We start from the raw sequence: 27,571 nt of genomic DNA, 5'->3' as shown, positions 1-27,571 counted from the left end.
ATAATAATAATAATGGCATTTATTAAGCACTTACTATGTGCAATGCCATTGTTCTAAGCACTGGGGAGGTTACAGAGTGATCAGGTTGTCCCGGGGGGCTCACAGTCTTAATCCCCATTTTACAGATGAGGGAACTGAGGCACAGAGAAGTTAAGTGACTTGCCCAAAGTCACACAGCTGACAATTGGCGGGGCCGGGGTTTGAACCCATGACCTCCGACTCCAAAGCCCATGCTTTTTCCACTGAGCCATGCTGCTTCTCTAAGCAGTGCTGATGAGACGCTGAGTGTAGATTGGTAGCTCCTGGCCAGGGACCAGGTCTTCTTCTATTAATAATGATGGCATTTGTTAAGCGCTTACTATGTGCCAAGCACTGTTCTAAGCACTGAATAAATCCAATTGAATGACTGATTGATAGAAGAGGCTTTTGAGAAGTTTATTCTAAGTGGATTCTGATGAAAGTAAAATCAATCAATCAATCATATTTATTGAGCGTTTACTATGTGCAGAGCACTGTACTAAACACTTGGGAAGTACAAGTTGGCAACATATAGAGACAGTCCCTACCCAACAGTGGGCTCACAGTCTAGAAGGGGGAGATAGAGAACAAAACCAAACATATTAACAAAATAAAATAAATAGAATAGATATGTACAAGTAAAATAGAGTAATAAATATGTACAAACATATATACATATATAGAGGTGCTGTGGGGAAGGGAAGGAGATAAGACGGGGGGATGGAGAGGGGGATGACGGGGAGAGGAAGGAGGGGGCTCAGCCTGGGAAGGCCTCCTGGAGGAGGTGAGCTCTCAGTAGGGCCTTGAAGGAAGGAAGAGAGCTAGCTTGGCAGATGTGCAGAGGGAGGGCATTCCAGGCCAGGGGGATGACGTGGGCCCGGGGGTCGACGGCGGGACAGGCGGGAACGAGGCACGGTGAGGAGTTTAGCGGCAGAGGAGCGGAGGGTGTGGGCTGGGCTGTAGAAGGAGAGAAGGGAGGTGAGGTAGGAGGGGGCGAGGTGATGGAGAGCCTTGAAGCCGAGGGTGAGGAGTTTCTGCCTGATGCGCAGATTGATTGGTAGCCACAGGCGATTTTTGAGGAGGGGAGTAACATGCCCAGAGCGTTTCTGGACAAAGACAATCCAGGCAGCAGCATGAAGTATGGATTGAAGTGGGGAGAGACACGAGGATGGGAGATCAGAGAGAAGGCTGATGCAGTAGTCCAGACGGGATAGGATGAGAGCTTGAACGAGCAGGGTAGCGGTTTGGATGGAGAGGAAAGGGAGGATCTTGGCAATGTTGCGGAGCTGAGACCGGCAGGTTTTGGTGACGACTTGGATGTGAGGGGTGAATGAGAGAGCGGAGTCGAGGATGACACCAAGGTTGCGGGCTTGTGAGACGGGAAGAATGGTAGTGCCGTCAACAGTGATGGGAAAGTCAGGGAGAGGGCAGGGTTTGGGAGGGAAGACAAGGAGTTCAGTCTTGGACATGTTGAGTTTTAGGTGGCGGGCAGACATCCAGATGGAGATGTCCTGAAGGCAGGAGGAGATGCGAGCCTGGAGTGAGGGGGAGAGAGCAGGGGCAGAGATGTAGATTTGGGTGTCATCAGCGTAGAGATGATAGTTGAAGCCGTGGGAGCGAATGAGGTCACCAAGGGAGTGAGTGTAGATCGAGAACAGAAGGGGACCGAGAACTGAACCTTGGGGAACCCCCACAGTAAGGGGATGGGAGGGGGAGGAGGAGCCTGGTAGAATCTACAGGACTTTGGGGGAAGGGAAGGGCCTGCTTATTCAATCAATCAATGAATGGCATTTATCGAGCAGAGCACAGTACCAAGTGCTTGGGGGAGTACAATACAATAGTTATTCCAGACCCACACATACAAAATTGGTTGATGCATCCACAGAAATCTATCAACTGTCGATTCAATGATAGGAATGTCTGCTTGAGAATATCCCGACCACAGGTGCTCAGCCGAGCTGCGCTCTGAAAGCTGAATGGATTCTTCGGTATCATTTAGATTAGTTTCAAACAGATCTACTTATAAAATAGGCTACCTGAAAAAGGATTTCTTTTTTTCATGCCGAAGGTAGCTTTACTTTCAAAAAGAGGTAAAGGACCAAGACAGGGAGGAATCTTAATGACTCATTCTTGGTGGCTTCAGACAGCAGTTTTTCTATCTGCCATTCTTCTGGAGAGAAACATGCAGTATCTTAAACAACTACATCGCTCACTGGCCCCTCGGGCCATCCATATAAGAAAACAACTAAAATAAGGATATCTTTGGCACACCACCTTATATTTTTTGGCTTCAATTACCGAATCTAGTTATCATAGGTCTTACTGGGACTGACTGTGAGGTACCACCCAATCTTCTAAGTTTCACTTCAAGGTAAAGGCAGGTGATGACGGGACGGGAGGAAGGGAATCCGAGCTCTGCATGGGCTCGGGAAAGCCAACAGCTCCCACAGCACTGGACTCCGGGGACCGAGTCGTTGACACAAAGCCACACTCGGCTAGGCCTGAGTGCCCTTCCCCTCTTCCCCCGACCTGTTTCAGACAGAAGACTACAGTGCCACTAAATCAGAACTGCTCCACACCGAGTGAAAAATGGTTGGAAATCCACTTCCAGGACAGCACGTGAAGTTCCCTGGGAACTTCCGGGCCTGCAATGCCTCTCTCCCTCCCCACCCCACCCAGAAACAAGTTTTCAGCCATTTCCAGCACTTCCTGTTTGGTGATTCCATGGCCACTACGCTGGACTACACCAGATTCTAAGGTCGGTTTGGGCACGGGGCTGGGCCTGGCCCAGCTTTGCATTTCCAAGTTATGTAGGCCTCTAAAAAGGAAGTACAGTGTTTGTTACTAAACTACCTCCTGTTTCTACATTTTAAATGGGTCAAGGAAGCGAAAGACAAAAGCTTAATTCCTCAGTAATCTCTGGGCCAATAAAAATGAGTACTGAGTAGTAATAATAATAATAATAATAATAACGATGGTATTTGTTAAGTGCTTACTATGTGCCAAGCACTGTTCTAAGCACTGGGGGGGATACAAGGTAATCAGGTTGTCCCACGTGGGGCTCACAGTCTTAATTCCCATTTTACAGATGAGGTAGCTGAGGCACAGAGAAGTTAAATGACTTGCCCAAAGTCACACAGCTGACAAGTGGCAGAGCGGGGATTAGAACCCGTGACCTCTGACTCCCAAGCCCTGCTTGTGATCACTTTTGCTTGTAACTATGCCACGCAGCCCTGACAATATTGGGGATACAAAAGCCACCTGATGACCAGGTCATTCAATCCTATTTATTGAGCACTTACCGTGTGCAGAGCACTGTACTAAGTGCTTGGAAAGTACAATTCAGCAATAGAGACAATCACTGCCCACAGCAGGCTATTAAGCGCTTAGGAGAGGACAACAGAGTTGGTAGACACGCTCCCTGCCCAGAGTGAGCTTACAGTCTAGAGGGGGTGACAGACATTGATATAAACGAATAACAGACTTGGACATAAGCACTGTGGGGCTGAAGGAGGGGTGAATAAAGGGAGTGGGAGAAGAGACTGGAGACTGCAGGCTCGTTGTGGGCAGGAAATGTGTCTGTTGAGAACATGGTTTAATGGTAGAGCACGGGTCTGGGAGTCAGAAGGACCTGGATTCTAATCCCGGCTCTACCACACACCTGCTGTGTGACCTTGGGCAAGTCATTTCACTTCACTGAGCCCCAGTTACCTCACCTGTAAAATGGGGATTAGGAGCGTGAGCCCCATGTGGGACAGGAACCTTGTCCAACCTGATTAATGTACCTACCCCAGCGATAAGAAGAGTGCTTGGCACACAGTTAAGTGCTTTACAAGTACCATAATGATCAGATTGTTATATTTTACTCTCCCAAGTGCTTAGTACAGTGCTCTGCACACAGAAAGCGCTCAATAAACATGGTTGACTGACTGCCAGAAGAGTAAATGAAGAGGGGCAGGCAGTTGTGGTGGTTTGGACCTAGGATGGACCTGCCTGGAGCAGTGAAGAGTCTGAGGACTCTTTCCCATCAACAATATCGGGCTAATCAGTGGCAACCTTTCTCTCCCTAGTGGTTAAATATATTTTAAATACAGTTAAAAACCACTAGGGAGAAGCTGCGTGGCTTAGTGAAAAGAGCCCAGGCTTGGAAGTCAGAGGTCATGGGTTCTAATCCCACTTCTGCCACTTGTCAGCTGTGTGACTTTGGGCAAGTCACTTAATTTATTTGGATCTCAGTTCCCTCACCTGTAAAATGGGGATGAAGCCTGTGAGCCTTACGTGGGACACCCTGATTACCTTGCATCTATCCCAGCGCTTGGAATGGTGCTTTGCCCATAGTAAGCACTTAACAAATTCCATCATTATTATTATTATTTCAATCATTCAATCGCATTTATTGAGTGCTTTCTGTGTGCAGAGCACTGTACTAAGCACTTGGAAAGTACAATTCAGCAACAAAGAGAGACAATCCCTGCCCACAATGGGCACACAGTCTAGAAGGGGGAGACAGGCATCAGGAGACAGGTGAGTACTTCTCACCTTGTAAGCACTTAATCAATACTGAAAGAATACCACAGTTGCTCCTTTATGCCATCATTTCCTGATGCATCGAATCTGTTCAAGGGACCATTTCTCTTGCAAGAATCTCCTTCTGGCCACACTCCTACCTGGAAAACCAAAGGCTGAATGCCAATCTTCCAGGAAGTTCCAGGGTTGGGAAGGCAAAACAAACACGAGAGGTGCATTCAACACTAGTTCTGTCTCAGGAACTCTGTTGTCATCACCGCTGCCTGAATGACCCAGAACATTTTAGGGTCTTTCAACTCCCTGGGAGGCAGCCCGGGCATACTGGTGAAAGAATGGGGGAAGAGGTGCACATCAAGGTCACCCACATCCCCCAGGGCAGCAATCAATCAATCGTATTTATTGAGCGCTTACTGTGTGCAGAGCACTGTACTAAGCGCTTGGGAAGTACAAGTTGGCAACATATAGAGACAGTCCCTACCCAACAGTGGGCTCACAGTCTAAAAGTAACTACCAACCATGTAGACCTTAGGCTATCAGAAATCAATTTCACAACAAACATTTCAATTTCCTGAGGTCCACAGAACATTCTCCAGTTCTTACAATGCTGAATTGACGATGCATATTTTTTCTCTTGCATTTTAGCACTTTAGCATTTGGGTTTCACTTGGAATTTTTTTTCCCCCAAACCACGCAGTTCACTGTGTGTAGACATATTCATGGAGTCATATTTAACCTAACCACTGTAATATAGTATATTGCCTTTCTTACTTAGGGTTGACCAGAGATGAATGTGTTTACCATCTCATACCTCCCAAATTGAGCCTAGGCTCCCTAGCCAACTAGTGCTCTGCACACAGTAAACACACAATAAATTCGATTGACTTGACTCCCCAGAAACTCCTCCCCTAAATGGCTATGCTTTACTAATATACATCCATAAAAAAATGACTCACGGTTCAGCAATGGCAACTGGACATATATTTGTATTTCTCATCTAGTTCTTAAAAACTATTGAAATTAAAGCAGTATGTCTATCTGTCCAACAAGTATATTTTTGCATATTCAAACTTCACTAATGCATATTACTCCGATACGTGCAATGGCACGTCGCTGCTTTCTAAAAGGAAGTTAAGCATAACTGAAACCATATTAATTGGGAAGTACATTTTAAATACTTTGGGAGCAAACTCTTTATAGATATCCAAACCTGTTTTGACTCCGTTTCTCAAGAGGGAACCGCCACCAAATCTTTCCACTTCTGGGTAATAACTACATCCTTATGAAAACTCACGTGTTTTAAAGGGTGTTACACTGTGCCGGTCAAAAGCTTCGGCTACCTTACCTTTGGAGTCGAGACACTTTTACGCTTTAGTGTTCTTCAATGCAGTTCCCAGTCTTCGTGTTCTTTAAAGTGAGGGAAAAAAGCAGCTACCGTTTAGTTTTCTAAAGCTGATAGGGCCTAACTGTACTCTATGGAGAGATTAACGTGAAAGTTCATAATGACCCAGTCATTCAGCTTTGTCCCAACTTTGAGCATCCCAAACAGGTAACATCTTCTGCTGGCATCAGGTCAGCCAAGGTGCCAGATAGATGTCCTTAACCTCCAGGACAAGGACTGGGGCCACCAAATTCATTTCACAGTTTGATGAGATCATCAAACTCAAACCATTACTGACTTGGCTAGATTTTAAATCGCCAGTGCACTAAGCCAGTGAGGCAAAACCTTTAAAAGCTGGACAGCCGTTTTGCTGCTGAAGAGAATTCCATTTATTTTACAAACCTCCGTATCATGACATAGGATATTGAGATTTGCCAAATAACACTCCATCAAAACCCAATAACCTGGCAACAAAAAACGTCTCTCCTTAGACGCAGGGACTGGGGACAGACTGGGATGGGAAAACACAGATATACTGTAATGCAAACTCAGATGATGAATGGGTTGTTTTTATGCCCCAACCCTTTGCCAGGGCCAGCTCCTTTTTTGGCGTGTGCCTCCAGAATCTAGATGCCATCATTTGAATCTGACTTCCACCCCCCTTCACTCCACAAAAACTGTCCTCTCAAAGGTCAACGATCTCCTACTGAGAGCTCACCTCCTCCAGGAGGCCTTCCTAGACTGAGCCCCTTCTTTCCTCTCCTCCTCCCCCCAGCCCTACCTCCTTCCCCTCCCCACAGCACCTGTATGTTTGTACAGATTTATTACTCTATTTATTTTATCTGTACATATTTACTATTCTATTTATTTTGTTAATGTGCATCTAGCTTTACTTCTATTTATTCTGATGACTTGACACCTGTCCACATATTTTGTTTTGTTGTCTGTCTCCCCCTTCTAGACTGTGAGCCCGTTGTTGGGTAGGGACCGTCTCTATATGTTGCCAACTTGTACTTCCCAAGCGCTTAGTACAGTGCTCTGCACACAGTAAGCACTCAAATACGACAATGAATGAATGACTGAATCTCCTTCTTGCCACATCCAACGGCCTCTACTCCATCCTAATCCTTGACCTCTCAGCTGCCTTCGACACTGGGGACCACCGCTTTCTCCTGGAAACATCCAACTTTGACTTCACTGACACTGTCTTCTCCTGGTTCTCAATCAATCAATCACTCGTATTTATTGAGCGCTTATTGTGTGCAGAGCACTGTACTAAGCACTTGGGAAGTATAAGTTGGCAACATATAGAGACAGTCCCTACCCAACAGTGGGCTCACAGTCTAGAAGGGGGAGACAGAGAACAAAACCAAACATACTAACAAAATAAAATAAATAGAATAGATATATACAAGTAAAATAGAGTAATAAATATGTACAAACATATATACATATATACAGGTGCTGTGGGGAAGGGAAGGAGGTAAGACGGTGGGGATCGAGAGGGGGACGAGGGAGAGGAATCAATCGTACTTATTGAGCGCTTACTGTGTGCAGAGCACTGTACTAAGTGCTTGGGAAGTACAAGTTGGCAACATATAGAGACAGTCCCTACCCAACAGTGGGCTCACAGTCTAGAAGGGGGAGACAGAGAACAAAACAAAACATATTAACAAAATAAAATAAATAGAATAGATATGTACAAGTAAAATAAATAAATAAATAATAGAGTAATAAATATGTACAAACATATATACATATATACAGGTGCTGTGGGGAAGGGAAGGAGGTAAGATGGGGGGATGGAGAGGGGGACGAGGGGGAGAGGAAGGAGGGGGCTCAGTCTGGGAAGGCCTCCTGGAGGAGGTGAGCTCTCAGTAGGGCCTTGAAGGGAGGAAGAGAGCTAGCTTGGCGGATGTGAGGAGGGAGGGCATTCCAGGCCAGGGGGATGACGTGGGCCGGGGGTTGACGGCGGGACAGGCGAGAACGAGGCACAGTGAGATTAGCGGCAGAGGAGCGGAGGGTGTGGGCTGGGCTGTAGAAGGAGAGAAGGGAGGTGAGGTAGGAGGGGGCGAGGTGATGGAGAGCCTTGAAGCCGAGGGTGAGGAGTTTCTGCCTGATGCGCAGACTGATTGGTAGCCACTGGAGATTTTTGAGGAGGGGAGTAACATGCCCAGAGCGTTTCTGGACAAAGACAATCTGGGCAGTGGCATGAAGTATGGATTGAAGTGGGGAGAGACACGAGGATGGGAGATCAGAGAGGAGGCTGATGCAGTAGTCCAGACGGGATAGGATGAGAGCTTGAACGAGAAGGGTAGCGGTTTGGATGGAGAGGAAAGGGCGGATCTTAGCAATTTTGCGGAGCTGAGACTGGCAGGTTTTGGTGACGGCTTGGATGTGAGGGGTGAATGACTGAGCGGAGTCGAGGATGACACCAAGGTTGCGGGCTTGTGAGACGGGAAGGATGGTAGTGCCGTCAACAGCGATGGGAAAGTCAGGGAGAGGGCAGGGTTTGGGAGGGAAGACAAGGAGTTCAGTCTTGGACATGTTGAGTTTTAGGTGGCGGGCAGTCATCCAGATGGAGATGCCCTGAAGGCAGGAGGAGATGCGAGCCTGGAGGGAGGGGGAGAGAGCAGGGGCAGAGATGTAGATCTGGGTGTCATCAGCGTAGAGATGATAGTTCTCCTCTTCTCTCTCCCAACCGCTAACCGTGGAAATGCCCTCAAGCTCAAATCTGGGTCCCCTTCTATTCTCCATCTAAGCCCTCCCACTTGGAGAACTCATTAGCTTCCCCGTGGCTTCAACTACCATCTCGACATGGATGACTCCCAAATCTACCTCTTCAGCCAAGACCTCTCTCCTCTGCATTCTCTCATTTCCTCCTGGCTTCAGGATATCTCTACTTGGATGTCCCGAGGAAACACCTCAAACCTAACATGTCCAAAACAGAACTCCTTTATCTTCCCACGCAAACCCTGTCCTTACCTGAACTTTCCCAAACCTGTAGACGGCACCACTGTCCTTCCTGTCTCACAAGCCCATAACCTCACCCCTCTCATTCAACCCACATATTCATCATCAATCGTATTTATTGAGCGCTTACTATGTGCAGAGCACTGTACTAAGCGCTTGGGAAGTACAAATTGGCAACATATAGAGACAGTCCCTACCCAACAGTGGGCTCACAGTCTAAAAGGGGGGGGGGGGGGAATATTCAAACTGTCACCAGATCCTCTCGGTTCAACCTTCACAAAAATTGCTAAAATCCATGTTCTCTGGGCCTCAGCTACCTCATCGGTATTAATGATTAATACAGATTAAGACTGTGAGCCCCAAGTGGAACATGGACTGTGTCTGACCTGATTAGTTTGTATCTGTCCCAGCGCTTAGAATAGTACTTGACACATAGTAAGCACTTAACAAATACCATCAGCACCACCATCAGTATCCTATCCCACCTTGATTACTGTACCAGCCTCCTCGCTGCCCTCCCAGCCTCTTGTCTCTCTCCACTCCAGACTTCACTGCTGCCTGGATCATTTTTCTACAAAACCATTCAAGTCCATTTTCCCCCACTCCTCAGGATGCCCAAGTGGTTGCCCATCCACCTCCACGTCAAACAGAAGTTCCTTACCATTGGCTTTCAAGTAATCACCTTGTCCCCTCCTATCTCACCTCACTGATTTCCTACTACAACCCAGCCCGCACACTTTGTTCCTCTAATGCCAACCTACTCACTGTAATTTGATCTCATCTATCTCACCACCAACTCTTTGCCCACATCCTGCCTCTGGACTGGAACTCCCACCCCCTTTGTATTCGGCAGACATCACTCTCCCCACCTTCAAAGCCTCACTGAAATCACATCTCCTCCAAGGGGCCTTCCCCAAATAAACCCCTATTTCCCCTTCCCTCACTCCCTTCTGCATCGTCCTTGCACTTGGAGTTGCACTCTTTATAGCTGTACTTTATTTGTATATCTGTTTATTTGCATATTTAATATCTGTCTGTGAGTCCCACGTGGGACCTGATTATCTTGTATCTACCCCAGTGCTTAGTACAGTGCTTGACACGTAGTAAGCACTTAAATACTCCAGTTATTCTGTACATATCTGTAATTTATTTATTTACACGGTCTGTCAGTAAACCCTATGTGGGACCCGATTAGCTTGGATCTACCCCAGTGGTTGGCACCCAGTAAGCACTTAAACACCAATCAATCAATCAATCGTACTTATTGAGCACTTACTATGTGCAGAGCACTGTACTAAGCGCTTGGGAAGTACAAATTGGCATCACATAGAGACAGTCCCTACCCAACAGTGGGCTCACAGTCTAAAAGGGGGAGACAGAGAACAGAACCAAACATACCAACAAAATAAAATAAATAGGATAGAAATGTACAAGCAAAATAAATAAATAAATAAATAAATAAATAGAGTAATAAATATGTACAACCATATATACATATATACAGGTGCTGTGGGGAAGGGAAGGAGGTAAGACGGGGGGATGGAGAGGGGGACGAAGGGGAGAGGAAAGAAGGGGCTCAGTCTGGGAAGGCCTCCTGGAGGAGGTGAGCTCTCAGCAGGGCCTTGAAGGGAGGAAGAGAGCTAGCTTGGCGGATGGGCAGAGGGAGGGCATTCCAGGCCAGGGGGATGACGTGGGCCGGGGGTCGATGGCGGGACAGGCGAGAGCGAGGTACAGTGAGGAGATTAGCGGTGGAGGAGCGGAGGGTGCGGGCTGGGCAGTAGAAGGAGAGAAGGGAGGTGAGGTAGGAGGGGGCGAGGTGATGGAGAGCCTTGAAGCCCAGGGTGAGGAGTTTCTGCCTGATGCGCAGATTGATCGGTAGCCATTGGAGGTTTTTGAGGAGGGGAGTAATATGTCCAGAGCGTTTCTGGACAAAGATAATCCGGGCAGCAGCATGAGGTATGGATTGAAGTGGAGAGAGACACGAGGATTTCAGGACACCACAATTACTGTATACTTCTATGTAATTTATCAATGTCTGTCCCCCTCCAGAGTATCAGCTTCTTGTGGGCAGGGAACGTGTCTTCCAACTCTTGTTATACTGTACTCTTTCAAGTGCTTAGTCCCATGGTCTGCACACAGTAAGTCCTCAATAAATACGACTGATTGACTGACAGACAAGCACCTGTGGTTTTGCCGCTCTACTTCCCCTCTCCCCCACCTTATCCCTGGCCTAAGGTCCGTGGGCACTGTCCTGAATTCAGGAAGGTCAGCGTCAGCTTCAGGGAGAGGGCACAAAATGCCTAGACATCACTTGGTCATCAAGTGGCTTCAACCAACAATTGAGTGCACTCCCTGATCAGGAAACACAAAAGAAGAAAGAATATGGACCGATTTGTTTGTCACAAGCCCAAACAAGCCATCTGACTTGAATGGTTTTGACTGAGGGCTTTGGGGTGAAGAATGATGCTGCATATGCTGCCCGCCCCTCCTCCCCCATCCCCTGTAGTGTGCAATTTGCCTGGGATAGAGTTGATATAAGTCAGGAGTGGGAATTCCCCCTCTGTTGGTCCACTTTAGAGTTGAAGAACGTTCCACTCTACCCATCGATTGGGAAGATGGGGTATCTCTACAAAACTTTCAATTTGAGAAGAAACCAATCATGTCCAATGTGCCAAACCAACTCTTAAATGATACATTTTCCTTCCACATTAAAAAGGACCAAAACAGGGTACGTGACATAATGAATGGAATAGCTACATGCATCTATAAAATTAATAATTTTATTCTAAGCCATTTTTTTAAAATCACAAAACCCCAAGGCAGGAAGAGACTACAGAGGTCAAATAGTCCATCCCCCTGCTTCCATGTAGAGTTGCCCCAAAGCCATACCAGTTGGGCTTCTTATCCTATTTTTACAGATCTTGGAGGAAGGAAGGAGATTCCACAACCTCCCTCTATAACCTGTTGCAATGTCTTAACAACTGCTTATTCTTAACACACAGCCATCCCTCTATAACCTGTTGCAATGTCTTAACAACTGCTTATTCTTAACACACAGCTTGGACTAGGACAACGGCAAATATTTCCTTGCGACCAAGTAAAAAGCCTGCAAGACTGTGAAAAAGGTTAGGCCTACCTGGTGGGTGGGAAGATTTTCTGAGTGAATTTCAACCATTTCTCACGCCCAAGGACAGAAACACAGGGTTTTTATCAGTACTTTATGCCTGTCACAACCAGAAGGTGTCACTGTATGTACCACCATAACGAAATCAAAGGAATAGAAATGCTGCACTCTTAGAAGAAAAATGAAAGAAGCTGAGGAGTGGGGAGGAAAGAAATAAAATCTAAAGTGACTCACCTAGACTTTAATCTAAAGACTCTAAGGCTCATGGGATAAGGATGAAGCTATACCTAGGTGACTTGGTTAGAGTACATGCTTTTTGTTCTGACAAATTCCATCATTCACTACCAAAATTGATTATTCCCTCTGCAGGAACATTTTTCCACAGTGCTAATTTAATTCAAGGCAAAAAAAAAAAGGCTTTCTTAAGAAAGCTCATCCACCGATTCCGAATATTTTCAAAAGTGACTATACTGAGGTCCCCCCACCCTTCGAAACCTTTACACGTTGCAGTGCCAACACGCAAACTCTCGGCAGCACCAACACGCAAACTCTCAGTGGCAATCCCTCGACGAAAAATCCGGCAACCGCTGTCTAAAGATGGTCCAGTCACTGCCGCTGACCCATTACAGGTGGAGGAAATCATCATCGAGATGGAAACTGCTTGGATCGGAATCAAGGATGGAAAACCGAACAGGAGGCCAAGATCCTGAAAATAAGCATGGGAGTCCAAAGGTAGAAATGGGGGGGGGGGGGGTGCGTGTGTGTGTATGTGTGTGTGTGTGTGTGTGTGTGTGTTTTGCGGGGGGGGGGGCAATGGGGAGGGAGTCCAGCAGAAGGAAAAATATCCCGGTGCACCTTTGGGAGTAGAAAGGACATCAAATGAGAGCGGATGTGTGAGTGTGTGTGACAGAGGGGAAGGGAGAGAGAGAGAGAGGGAGAGAGAAAAGGAGATGGGTGGGGGTGGGAGGAGACTCTTATTCTGACAAGAGAATCAGCCTGGCTGCCACAGCCGGGTTAAGTGCCACGACTGGGGCTCAACCGAGACACACACACACACACACACACACAAATATGTCCATTCCCCCACCCCACCCCCAGCCCTTATTAAATCCACCCCGAACCACGGGGCTCCTGCTACTACTGCACTCCGCCCACCAGCGGACAGGAAGCGGGGGACAGTCATCCTGCCCAAACCAAACCCGTCGAAGGCTAGCCCCTCACCACAACCTCCCCCACCCCACCCCACCCCAAAAAGGCCACCTCCTCTTTTCCAGCGGCGGCAGGTTTCAGTTTGACCATTTTAAAATCGCGCCATTCCAGAGAGCACAATCGGTTCTTCCCTGCATCCAACGGTATTCCACTGTCTCCTCTGAGTCCGGGGGAGGGGGGTGGTGGTGAAGGAACGTTGCGGGGGGGGGAGGAAGGAGGGAGGAGGGGAGGAAGGAAAGCGTGTGATGGTGGAAGGAGGAAGAGGAGGCGGAAGCAGTCGGGCAGGCGCGATTAAAAAGCCTTGAATAACTTTCCGAAACAACTGGTTTGTCCTTCCTCCTCTCTTTTTGCATCTGTCTCCAAACCGGACGCATCCCCCCCTTCCTCCTCCCCCCCTCCATGATTTTCGTTCCCAGGACAGACCGGTAAAGAGATTACTGAGCGCATCTTTATGGGGGGGAGGTGGGAGAACCACACAAAACTTTTCACATAAAGAAGAAGAGGTTCCCGGATATTTCACTCCCCTCACTCTCGACCCTGTCTCCCCCCCCCGCCCCCACCGCTCCAGAGAAGCAAACCTCTTTCCCAAAGAATAACCCCTCCCAGCCCCCCGACCACCCCAGGTTGCTAGGTGGTGCAGCTCCAGTTCAGGACTTTGCACAGCCCGTGAATCACCCCGGTAAACCCGGCGGGCTAGACCGGTTCGCTTTTATTTTAAGGGGCGTTCGGCTCTCTCCCCGCGGGGCCGAGTGGAGGGTGGGGGTGGGAAATCGATCGGCTGCATTGCAAGGCATTCTGCAAAACAACTTAGCCCCATTTCCCCCTCCCCTGGGGGGCAAAAACAACAACAACAAAAAATCAGAAGTTGAGATCTGAGCACTTACAGTCGGTAGAGGTTAAGTAGCAGCTCCAGGAGGGTTTGGCTTCTTTCTTTTTCAAAGGGTTCCCACTTACACACATACACACCACCCCCCCTCCCCCGCCGGGGATCCCTCTAATCCTCTCCTCCGCCGCTCCGGTTGCCAAATAATGCGCTCCTTACACATGGAGCCGCGGCGTCACTCCCCCGAACATGCGCACCAGGGGCGGCACACTTAGTCCATTACTACCCCCAAAACACAGGGGACCTCTTAAAGGCAAAACAGCAGGGCCGGAGAGGGCTGTGTGCCTGGGACCATGTGGTCGGGCCATGCAGTGTCCAACAACGTGCGAGACACACACACACACAGACACACACACACCCACCCCCCCCCCCCCAACAAGTCTCTGCAGACCACGCTCCCGGCGACCAGAGGTACAATTCACACCAGCCAAAATCGGAATACCGCCACCAGAAACGTGGCTGGCGACTTTCTGGATGCCAGCTCCTTCGCCTGAAAATCGTCCAGGCTGACGGCTGGCACGTTACTTTCATTTGGCTTAAAAACCGAACAGGGATGACAAGGATAACCAACCCCATACTCAAGAGGAAGAGTTATCCAGGTGGAGGGGGCGTTTACTACTGGCACAGAAACTTGAGAAGGTTCCCCCCCCCCCCCCCGCCGCCACACACACACCCAGGTTTAGTTTCAAAAACTTTTCCCTTCTCTTTGAAATGCCATTGCCCAGTTCGCCAGAAAAGGCTGAAAATGAATGGGAATCATGGGCGAAAAACTACTAAGGGAAGTCAGTCTAGTATACTTGAGAATTTGAATCCAGTATATGTTGTCGATTCAAGACTATTTTACTCGACACGAGTAAACTCTCGTTGCCGTCTCAGAAATAAAGCCATTTTCATAGGGCAGAGTTGAAAATTATTCTCGGTAATATAATAATAATGGTCCTTGTTAAGCACAGCTTACTATGTGCCAAGCACTGTTCTAAACACTGGGATAGATACAAGGTTACCAGGTTGTCCCACTTGGGTCTAGCAGTCTTGAACCCCAGAAGTGAAGTGACTTGCCCAAAGTCACACAGCTGACAAGTGGCGGAGCCGGAATTAGAACCCACAACCTCTGACTCCCAAGCCCAGGCTCTTGCCACTAAGCCACTTTGCTTCTAATATAACTGGATATGTAAGTGCTCAGTGCTTAGAACAGTGCTTGGCACAAAGTAAGCCCTTAACAAATACCATCATCATCATTACTTGTAAGCACCATGGTGGTAATGGATAGGGCATGAGCCTGGGAGTCAGAAGGTTGTGGGTTCTAATCCCAGCTCTGCCACTTTGCTGCGTGACCCTGGGCAAGTCACTCCATTTCTCGGGGCCCCAGTTACCTTATCTGGAAAATGGGGATTGAGACTTTGCGCCCCCTGTGGGATAGGGACTGTGTCCAACCCAATTTGCTTGTATCCATCCCAGTGCTTAGTACAGCGCCGGGCACATCGAAAGCATTTAACAAATACCACGGTTATTATTAACTCCCTAAGTCAATGTTATGGTGCCCCTCAATGAATTTTGGAGGCCTGGAAATGGGAAAAAAAATCCCCAGCCTCTTAAATATCAATCAATGGTATTCATCGAACACTTACTGTGTGCAGAACTGTATGCACTAAGAGCTTGGGAGAGTACAATATTAAGTCGGCAGACATATTCCCTGCCAACAAGGAGCTTACATCCTTATATTCTCATGGCCAGGGAATCTATCATTGATTATGGAGGGGTATCGTTACAAAACTGCAAGCTTTCTTTCTATTTAAAGAGGTCAAAGTACAGGAAAATAAGTGGTGAAAAAGAAAAAACTCAGATAACCAGGGGAGTTCCTGATCTCCTGCTTTGATACTGCTCAGTCTTCTCCATGAGTAGAATGCTATAGACTTTTTTTTACATGGTGTTTGTTAAGCGCTTACTATGTGCCAGGCACTGTGCTAAGCACTGGGGTAGAGACAAGATAATCAGGTTGGACACCACCCATGACCTACATGGGATTCACCCTATTAATCCCCATTTTACAGATGAGGTAACTATGGCTCAGAGAAGTTAAGGTCACACAACAGACAAGTGGCGGTGCCGGAATTAAAACCGAGGTCCTTCTGACTCCCAGGCCTGTGCTCTAGCCACTAGACCACACTGCTCCTCGAGTAAATATTTAATGCATTTAGTGAAACATTTCAGGTTTTTCCAAAAGTATCCTCTTCCCCCGGCCCAAATTTTGTATTTTTCAAATAAAGTCTGGTATTAGAAATGTGTGGGACAGAATTTACTTTGGGGTAAGTGAAGAGAGAGAAAAGGATGGCTGGGTCCCATTTCTGACCGAGGGATCTGGGGGTGGCCAAAAGGGAAAGCAGAAGTCTCTCACCAGCAGCTCTGGATTCAGAGTGGAGTATTTTTAAATTACCCTTGCTCTAAATCCACCGCAGATACCTGGTTCCATTTTCTGACCCAAAATAAATTCTGATTTACTCCAAAATCACTTTTCCCCCCTACCAACTGTCACTTATTTTGCAGCCCAGTAATCAACCCTGATTTAACAAGTAATAAAATAAAACTGAAAGTGAAGAGCCCCTAATTATGGGCTACAGCATATTGGTGCCTTTCCTGGAGGAAGAGAACTTCTCTGCTGCTCTGAAAGGACTGGCCACTTTTTGTTATACAAGACAGTCAAACTGCACCAAAAGACCACCTTTTAAAATACGATTCTTGAGGACATCTCTGTGTGCAAAAGGACTTTTGACTGAGAAGCACGTTACTAAGGAGTGGAAGGTTGTAGTCACTCATTCAATCGGGTCTATTGAGCATTACTGTATGCAGAGCACTTGTATTAAGCGCTCGGGAGAAGTCGAATCAACAATAAAATTCATTCATTCAATCGTATTTATTGAGCGCTTACCGTGTGCAGAGTATGGTACTAAGCGCTCAGGAGAGAAGCAGCGTGGTTCAGTGGAAAAGAGCCCAGGCTTTGGAGTCGGAGGTCATGGGTTCAAATCCCGGCTCCGCCACTTGTCAGCTGTGTGATTTTGGGCAAGTCACTTGACTTCTCTGGGCCTCAGTTACCTCATCTGTAAAATGGGGATGAAGACTGTGAGCCCCCCGTGGGACAACCTCGTAACCTCCCCAGCGCTTAGAACAGTGCTTTGCACATAGTAAGCGTATAATAAATGCCATAAAAAAAGCAGCATGGCGTAGTAAATGAATGACACATTCCCTGTCTACAATGAGATAATTTTGAATTTACTAGGTTGAACCCACTGGTGACAGGAGTGGGGGGGCCGAGAGAATGCTTCCACATGCAGCATGTTTCATAAATAAGAGCGCTTTTCTATAAAATGACCCCTTTAATGGGAAGTTCAGAAATGCCCATTTTAATAAAGGTTTAGGTTGTGCCCACAATCAGTGGTTCACAAAATTCATAAATCCTTTGCAGAGTGGCAAAGTTTACATGCAGCAAAACAAATGCCACACTGCCAAAGAAAAGAAAAAAATACTGGCCCTGCACATTCTTCATGGTGCAACAGAAATAACCGGGGGTGGGGGGGAGATGGGGATGGGGGGAAGAAGGGGGACAGAGGTGGATGGTATCCAGCTCCCTACTATAGGAAGCAGCATGGCCTAGTGGCAAGAGCCCAGGCTTGGGAGTCAGAGGATGTGGATTCTAATCCCAGCTCCGCCACTTGTCTGCTGTGTGACCTTGGGCAAGTCAACTCCCTTCTCTGTGCCTCAGTTCCCTCACCTGTAAAATGGGGATTAAGACTGTGAGCCCCATGAGGGACAGGGATTGTGTCCAACCTGATTACCTTGTATCTACCTCAACCCTAGAACAGTGTTTGGCACGTAGTAAGCGCTTAACGGACACCGTAGTTATTATGGCAGGATAGAGTGAGGGGGCCTGCCTAAGACCTATGGGAACCATCCTGACTTGGGGACATTCCCACCTCCCTTCTCCTGGGGCTTCTCTACTCTGCTGACTTGATTAAAAGAAAGGGCAAAGAGGAGGGTTTGGGGCCCCGGTCTTAAGCTACGTGAATTACCAAAGGGGAGGGGGAAAGTGTCATTGCCCGAGTCATGTGCCAAGAATATATACACATATATAGCTGTCCTTCATGCTAGAAGATGACACCACTGACATTTACCTATGGGTGTGGGCATGGCTGAAGAGGCCAATGTGGAACCCCAGTCGCGCCGCACAGTGCACTTTTGCTGCTTGCCGGTCCCCACTGCTGTTCTCTTTTGCCCCCTTAGCTTGTGAGCCTAAAAAGCTTACATTTGAAAAGTTGTCCCTTTCTTGACCGCTGTAGGATATGCAGTAGGATCTAGCTGTAGCAACTGACACCCGGTTTGGCAGCAGAGATGCAACACTGTCTGAGGCTTTGCTTTTCTGTGTCCTTAGATCGCTCTCTCCGTCCTCCCTGCTTTAGGTGACTCCATCTCCGCTCGCCATACATTACCTGTCCGGGTAGCGACCGATTCTACTGGGTTGTACTCTCCCAAGCGTGTAGTAGCGTGAAGCAGCGTGGCTTAGTGGAAAGAGCTCGGGCTTAGGAGTCAGAGGTCGTGGGTTCTAATTCCCGCTCCCCCAATTGCCTGCTGTGTGACTTTGGGCAAGTCACTTCACTTCTCTGTGCCTCAGTTACCTCATCTGTAAAATGGGATTAAGACTGAGAGCCCCAACTGGGACAACCTGATAATCTTATATCTCCCCCAGAATTTAGAACAGTGCTTGGCACATCATAAGTGCTTAACAAATACCACCATCATTATTATTATTAATAGTACAGTGCTCTGCATGCGGTATGCTCTCGATAAATACCACTGATTGACTGTTGTCCATTCTCCTTACCTGTCCCACCCAAAACAGCTGGATTGAGATAATAATAATAATAATGGCTTTTGTTAAGCACTATGTGTAAAGCATTGTTCTAAGTGCTGGGAAGGATACAAGGTGATCAGGTTGTCCCACATGGGGCTCACAGTCTTAATCCCCATTTTACAGATGAGGTAACTGAGGCACAGAGAAGCTAAGTGACTTGCCCAAGGTCACACAGCTGACAATTGGCAGAGCTGTGATTTGACCCCATGACCTCTGACTCCAAAGCCCATGCTCTTTCCACTGAGCCACACTGCTTCTCTATGAGGAACCTGCTGGGAGACTGACTTCACTGTGAAACCCATCTTGCCATTTGATGTTGAGTGTAACCCGTAAGTGACTCTGAGAGATGTAGGTGCGTAGTCCAGGTCTCACAGGTTGCGGGTTGGGCAGCTCTACGGGTTTGTGGACCTTCGGTTTGGTCTGAAGCCTAATATCCAATTGCCATCGCACTACATATCAGAGTAGGCGTGGGGAAGCAAGCCCTCCTCCCCACACCCCCCACTTTTTTTTTTAGCCAAGGTAAAAAAAAAGAAAAAAATAGCAGCTCATCCCTTACTCTGATGGCCATCCAGTTTTGGAGCAACGGCCTTCGATCAAACCAACGGCATTTTTTGCCAATACAGTCAGTTCTGCCATGTCCGCTACCTCTGTTGAATTGGACTCTCCCAAGCACGTTCAGTGCTCTGCACATAGTAAGCGCTCAATAAATACCACTGACTCTACCAGATGGCATGTTTTCATTGTAAATAGAAGGCTATTCTGCAATTAGCCACGCTCTTCCGGCAATGGACATCTATCTGGATAGAGTGCGACACTGTTGGAAGAATGACTCTGACTCCGGAAGCAGGTTCAGACACAGCAGCCATCGGTAGTACGACGCGAGTTATCATGAACGCCAGGCTCTTCAGGAACACAACCCCCGTGTTATGGCACAATGGACTGTAGCTCTTTTCTGTTGAAATTTTTCAGGATCAGCTGAAAGCTGTTTGTTTTGGACCACACAGACAGGGTTTATTTGCCATGGCATTATTCTCTTTCATGCCTCCTGAGTGGCCTAGGAGCCCACGAGATTGCCAACAACTGCCTTAGAGGTGCTGCCTGGTGGCTTCTTGTGCTGCCTGTCGCCCAACAACGTGCAAAGTAGTTTATCATTGGGGGTAGTGCACTGAAGTAAAAAATGCAACAAATTACAAAGTTTTCAGCTTTTATTTCCCTGATCCAGAGGGATCAATAACCCGACTTACTCCTGGTCATTCATGAACTTGCAAACGTACACATTCAGGTACTTGCAAACTTACTCACGAAAACAGGTGACATGGGATAATGAAACCAGAAAATTTCCTGCACAGTCAATTGTAAAGACTAAGGCAGCTGTTGGCATCTATAAGCTTCTCTACAATTTGCAGTTTCCCAGATTAGGGTTTTACTTCAAATCATTACATGATGTACATCTAAACAATGCAAGCAAAATATTACCTCACCTGGGTCTTGATTAGTGCCAACTTAATTAAAAACAAACAGAGGAACGTGTGGTCAGATGGGAGACCCAAGATTTTGAGAGACTAAAAGATTCCAAAGTCTAAGCTGGCAAATCCTGGGTGTGACATTAAGGTGATATGCTGTCTTTAGGAGTTGGGCATCAGCTGCACTATGCTAATGACACACCTCTATGGACTGGCTCCAGGGGGAGAAATAACTCTCTCTCTCTCTCTCTCTCTCTCTCTCTCCATATCTTCTCTTCTCCAACTAGGGAAATGGTGGGGGGGGGGGCGGCTTAATAGTTTATTTTTTGTGATGAGGGCCGGGAAGGACAGAAGGGAAGAGAAATAGGGAAATTAGAGCCAGAAGGAGAGTTGGGGAAGGATATCTGAACCGTTCAAGACTCTTGCTTGGGTGGTACAGAAGCAGTTTAAAGCATCAGATGTGGAATAAGGCTTCTCTAGTGGATATCTCTATGTGACTCATTTGTTGGGTGAAATAATATTCTTAGGTGTGAGCACACAAAACATGATGCAATCTGATTCAAATACAATTCTAAACCCTAAGATCTACTAACTAAAGAAAAAGTCTACAGAGCTGGAGCCATATTACAGATGACCTCAGAATTCCAACTCAATCAATGGTATTTACTGAGCACTTACTGCATGCAGGGCACTTGTACCAAGCGCCTGGGAGATTACAATAGAACAGATTTGGTAGGCATGTTCCCTGCCCCCAAGGAACTTGAAGTTTAAAGGGGGAGACAGACATTAATATAAATAAATGATGGATAGGTATATGAGTGCTTTGGGGCTGAGGAAATTGTTAACCAATAGTCAACCGATCAACTAATCCTTAGTTCGTGCCCAATGATCCCATGGCACTGATCTCGGTGTAGAGTTGGTAAATAAAAACAGTTTGAGTAAAATAAAATTATCAAACCAGTGTTCCTAAAACAATACACCCTTCAGAGCAGTCTTTTTATCCGAGATGACAGAACTGTATCCGTTTTCCCCCATTACAATAATACACTGAATATCAAATGTGTTATATTTTCAGCTGTTTATACTTGGCACATTTCATCCAAACTTTCTTCAGTATATAACTGGAAAGACAGTGAGCTCCCTCCCATCAGTTCCCAAACTCCCTCCTAAAACCTACACCCCATCTCTCATGCTTCCTTGCTGTCTCTATCTCTCTCGGCCTGTCACCTACTCTCAAAATCTACCCCCTCTACCTTTGCCTCTGACCCTATTTCCTCTCATTTTCTAAAACACTCGCTCCCACTCGTCTTGCCTCCCTAATCATCATCTTAGACCACTCATGGCTCTTTCCCCTCTGCTTTCATATAAGCTCAAGTTCCCCCTACCTTTCTCTGGATCCTCCCAGCACCTTTCAGCTATCATCCCATCTCCTTAGTCCCATTTCTGGCCAAACTCTTCAAATGAATTCTGGACATCATCTGCCTCTACTTCCTCACCTCAAACTCTTTTCTTGACCCACTACAATCCGGTTTCCACCCCCTTTGTCGACTCTCCAGGGTTACCAAGGCGTTCTGCTTCCCAAATCTAATGGGCTCCACTCTCGCCTAACCTTTCTGAACTCTTAGCCGCCCCGAGACTGTACGGCATGCCCCCTTCCTGAAAATACAATCCAACATTGGTTTTTACCGACACAGTTCACCCTGGGTCTCCTTCACCTCCCTAGCCACTCCTCAGTCTCTTCAACTGGTTACTCTTCCACCTCTCACCCTCTAACTGTGAGTGTCCCTCAAGGCTCAGTTCTGGGCCTCCTACTCTCCACAGTTTACACTTCCTCTCCCTCCTCCTGTTCCTCCCTCGGGGAGTTTATTCGCTTCCATGGCTTCGGCTACCACCCCTATACCGATGACTTTGCACAAAAACACAAAATGGTTTTCTTGAATTATTATTACCAAGAAAAGCAGTAGACTCAAACCTTGCAAATCTAATCAATAGTCTACCAATTCTGAGAAGACAGTTTTATGGATTATAGTCTGTTTTCTAAGATGTAAAACAGGTAACCATGAACAAACAGCTAGCCTCCTAGAAATGAGCAAACAAGTTAATTTTTCACCAAGAGGACTGTAGGATGGGATGCGCAACCTCAATAAGTAGTATTTGTTTCTTTTCTGATTGTACATTAGTTTAGTCCTCTGAAGACCAGGTTGCAGAGTACGTTGGTAAGGGCCAAGTGGGTTTAGTAGATGTTTAGTAGATGCTTGTGAAGGACAGCATAAACAGTAAGGAGAATTCAACACCTGTTTGTTTCTTTGCAGAGATTAATTAGGTTTAAATACTCCCTGAAACAACAAAGTGGGTTCTCTGGAGATATGCTGTGAAAGCAGAATATCCCAATAGAACAGTTCAGTGAGACTTACCATGTGAAAGCCCTTTAAGCATTTAATCTATAACTAGACAGTTTTCAATAATGCACTGTTAATATGCACTATCTATAATTTGTCCTCTACACATCTGAAACTGGCACAGTGACTCCTAAAGATCTTAGGCCCAGCTTACGCTTATGCTTAATTAGTTCGCTGGTTCACCAGTGTTGTGTTCTTGAATGTGTCCAATTCACAAATACTGTCCAGAAAGGGTTAAAAAAAACTGCTCAGAACTATTGTAGAGAACAGGAAGTGGATCTCCCACTCTGTCTTCATCTGCATGTGTCATTATTTGGCAAGGAACACCTCCTTTGTGTCTATGTGGTAAAACCACCTACCTACATTTAGATCAAATTAAGTATCGGAAAAGTTAGTCCTTGAGCCTTGTTTTCTAAATACTGAGGGATTAAAATAACAGGAAAAAAACATCTGTCCAAGAAAATACAGCTTTTGATAGATGTGTCTTAAGACCTTAAGTATATTTAGTGGTGTATTTCAACCTCAAAGAAAGTATTTGTGCTGGACCTGTGTACTCATATACATATACTCATGTACTCATATACATATTCAGTTCAGACGTAAAGACACTTTTTTTTCCGCTAAGTTGTGCACTGCTCGACAGTTCATGCACATAGCTTTTTCTGATGTCACCTTTTCTAGTTGATCATGGGTACTGAGCAGGAGTACCTTCCAACAGTACAGCTGCTGAAAAAGAAGGGGACTCGATTCCTAATATAACAATCACGTCTTGGGGATATTTCCCCAATTTCCATTCCCCGATCTATGGAAAAGCGATGGGCAGCACAACTTTGAGAAGCATGGCATCATTTCCACTTTCCACACTTGGATGAGGTAAGTAGTAGAATATAGGTTTTACCATCTTTAAAGAAGAGCTGCCTTGGGAGGAATTTGAAATCTTAATCTATTACATATTTAGGTCAAAAGTCCTCTTGCAATCTTTAAAAGGTTAAACAAGACAGCCTGGAGCTTGAGACAATGCAATTAATGCAACAATGTATGCATTTTTAAAATACAGAAATACAGGTTTTTTAGATGCTTTTTGGAATTTGAAATCTTAATCTATTCCATATTTAGGTCAAAAGTCCTCTTGCAAACAGGAGATTTTAAAAGGTTAAACAAGAAAGCCTGGAGCTTCAAATAATGCAATTAATGCAACAATGTATGGATTTTTAAAACACATAAATACAGTTGTTTAGATGCTTTCTGGTAAGATGGAAGTAGATAAACCTAAAAAGCTGAAGAATCAATTAATCAATCAATGGTATTTATTGAGCACTTACTAATGTGCAGAGCACTGTATTAAGGGCTTGGGAAAGTAATAACAATAATAAGTGTGGTATCTGTTAAGCACTTACTATGTGCCAGACACTGTACTAAGCGCTGGGGTAGATACAAGCAAATCAGGTTAGACACAGTCCCTGTCCCACATGGGGCTCACATTCTCAATCCCCACTTGCCAGAAGAGGTAACTGAGGCCCAGAGAAGTGAAGTTCATTCATTCATTCAATCGTATTTATTGAGCGCTTACTGTGTGCAGAGCACTGTACTAAGCGCTTGGGAAGTACAAGTTGGCAACATATGCAGACGGTCCCTACCCAACAGCAGGCTCACAGTCTAGAAGGGGGAGACAGACAACAAAACATATTAACAAAATAAATAGAATAGTAAATATGTACAAGTAAAATAGAGTAATAAATCTCTACAAACATATATACAGGTGCTGTGGGGAGGGGGAGGAGGTAGGGCGGGGGAATGGGGGGGCTCAGTCTGGGAAGGCCTCCTGGAGGAGGTGAGCTCTCAGTAGGGCTTTGAAGGGAGGAAGAGAGCTAGCTTAGCGGATGTGTGGAGGGAGGGCATTCCAGGCCAGGGGGAGGCCGTGGGCCGGGGGTGACTTGCCCAAGGTCACCCAGCAGACAAGTGGCTGAACCGGGATTAGAACCCATGACCTTCCGACTCCCAGGCCCATGCTCTATCCACTACACCATGCCGCTTCTCTGAGTACAACAGAATTAGCGGACCCGTTCCCTGCCCGGAACGAGCTTGCAGCCTAGAGGGGGAAAGACAGACATCAGTAGAAATAATTTATAGAGTATAAAGATATGTACATAAGTGCTGAGGGGTTGGGGGTGGGGCTAATGTCAAATGTCCAAGTACACAGATGACGTAGAAGGGAGAGCAAGGGAGAAGAACCCTCAAAACAACCAGTTCTCCTATAATGCAGGAGTTGCACTCCTGAAACACCCCACTTTTAAGAAAAGCTCCCGTTGCAGTACTTGGTCTGCAATGCTGCTTCACACTGCAATCAAACAGATTCACGCTTCTGGATGAACATTTCCCTAAGAGCATCCCAGCCAAAGCCCATAGGGAAAACACATGATCAGGCAGCGTTGCCTAGTGGAAAGAGTTCAGGGCTGGGAGCCAGGAGACCTGGGTTCTTGTCTCAGCTCTGCCTTTGGCCTGCTGTGTGACCTTGGCAAGTCACTTAACCTCTCTGGGCCTCAGTTTCCTCATCTGTAAAATAGGGATAAGATAGAGTGTGAGCCCCAGATGGAGCAGAGACTGTGCCTGATCTAATAATCTAATATGCATTCCAATGCCTAGCACACAGAAAGCACTTAATGCCACAACTGTTGTCATTATGATGTGGGGACATCATATTGTATTCATACAAACAGTAAACTCTCCCTATGCCCAATCAGTAATATCACGAACAATTACTCTCCCCTGCTTCAAGGCCTTACTGAAAGCACATCTCCTCCAAGAGGCTTTCCCTGATTAAGCCCTCTTTTCCTTTTCTTCAACTCCCTTCTGCGTTGCCCTGACCTGCTTCCTTTATTCACCCCCCCAGCCCCACAGCACTTATGTACATACCTGTCATTTACTTTATATTAATGTCTGTCTCCCACTCTAGACTATAAGCTTAGTGTTGGACAGGGAATGTGTCTGTTGTATTGTAGTCTCCCAAGTGCTTAGTACAGTGCTCTGCACACAATAAGCGCTCAATAAATACAACTGACGGACGGACTCAGATGGACTATGGATAGAGCACACAGGGCATGTTTCGGTTTTCTGACAGCCACCTCCCACGCCCCAGCTCAAAGAAAGGGGTTGCTCACCCCAGGGTCAAAGACAGGACTCAAGTGTCCCCTCCATATGCATTCTTTTATACCCTGGCTAGACTGTAACCTAAACCTAAAACACAGAGGTAGAAGATTATGTCTCCTGAAACCTGAATTACTATTCCTACTTTCCCTGCAGAGAAAACAATTCTCGTAGAGGTTAAATGACTTGCCCAAGGTCACTCAGCAAGTCACTGGTAGAAGTCGGGATAAGAACAAAGATCAAAGAACTCTCATTCCATGGCTGTTGTTACTAACCACATGGCCTCTCCTTGTCAACATAACAAAGATAATTAATTATGATTACTGGGATCTTCCCAGAACCATTACAATCTGCAGGGCACTTTATGTACAAAAGCAAGAAGACCAAATGCTGATTAAAGTTGTTATAACAAAACGGACTCAAAGAAAATGTTATACAGGACCATAAGAAAACAAGGCAAAAGAATCCCTATAATAATTATTAATATTATTTTGGCATTTATTAAGCACTTACTCTGTGTTCAGTGCTGAGGGAGATACAAGGTTGTCAGATCAGACACACTCCCTGTCCCACAGGGAGCTCAAATGAGGAACTGAGGCCCAGAGTAGGTAAATGACTTGCCCAAGTTCATCCAGGAAGCCCATGGCAGAGGTGGGCCTAAAATAATAATAATTACAAATTATTATTATTGTATTTGTTAAGTACTTACTATGTGCCAAGCACTGTTCTAAGCCCTGGGGTAGATACAAGGTAATCAGGTTGTCCCACGTGAGGCTCACAGTCTTCATCTCCATTTTACAGATGAGGTCACTGAGGCACAGAGAAGTTAAGTGACTTGTCCAAAGTCACACAGCCGATAAGTGGTGGAGCCGGGATTAGAACCCATGACCTCTGACTCCCAAGCCCGTGCTGCTTCCACTAAGCCATGCTGCTTCTCATCCAGGTCTTTTGACTTGCAGTCCTACGTTCTTTCCGCTACGAACCATTTCATCCTTTGCATCCGATGGCACTAACATCCAAGTGTGCAATTGTGAAAAGACTGATGTGAAGCCAGTACAGCAATTCCCTGCTACAATGTTCTTTTAGTGCTTTTCCACAATTGCAATATTTAATTTTAATAACACTGTTCCTCACACTTAACCATAGCGCTCTGAGCGATGAAGATACAGTCTGTGTTTTACCTTGAAGTTAGTTACTCTGCAAATTGATACATTACAGCATATCGCGATCTCAAAGCCAACCTCGAATAATGCAATATGAAAGCACTCTGCTGGGGGAAAAAGTAAGGCTACATCAGAGACTCTGCTGAGAAGTAACAGAGAGCCAGACATACAGCAGAGAAATACCGGAGAGCCAGGCGTGAGCAGAGTCAAGCGCTACAAGGAGCAAATGGTTAAATGAGATGCACTGCAACATCTCCAGATGAGCATCTATTCAATGCAAGCACATCTCTGGTAAAGACAACTGTGCTTTTTCTATGTTGACACAGATTAACACGTAATTGTTTAAATTCTTCATCTTTTATCACGATACATATTTAAGCGCAGATG

At 46.2% G+C, this 27,571-nt stretch overlaps 1 protein-coding gene across 5 annotated transcripts in view; it reads right to left on the bottom strand.

Annotated features, from left to right (window-relative positions):
- GATAD2A (GATA zinc finger domain containing 2A) overlaps nucleotides 1–27,571 on the bottom strand; it is a 180,552-nt gene that overhangs the window by 140,532 nt on the left and 12,449 nt on the right. For 3 of the 5 annotated variants that reach the window (XM_038772502.1, XM_038772501.1, XM_038772503.1), the window contains exon 1: nucleotides 14,114–14,228. The exons of the other annotated variants lie outside the window; for them this stretch is intronic. The gene's annotated coding sequence lies outside the window, so the exon portion shown is untranslated. Of the gene's footprint in view, nucleotides 1–14,113; nucleotides 14,229–27,571 lie in introns of those variants that run through there. 5 annotated transcript variants of the gene reach the window in all.

Source organism: Tachyglossus aculeatus, chromosome X1, assembly GCF_015852505.1.
Source record: "Tachyglossus aculeatus isolate mTacAcu1 chromosome X1, mTacAcu1.pri, whole genome shotgun sequence".
Lineage (NCBI taxonomy): Eukaryota > Metazoa > Chordata > Mammalia > Monotremata > Tachyglossidae > Tachyglossus > Tachyglossus aculeatus.
The sequence above is the reverse complement of the archived record's forward strand: the minus strand, read 5'-3'. Positions and strand labels throughout refer to the sequence as shown.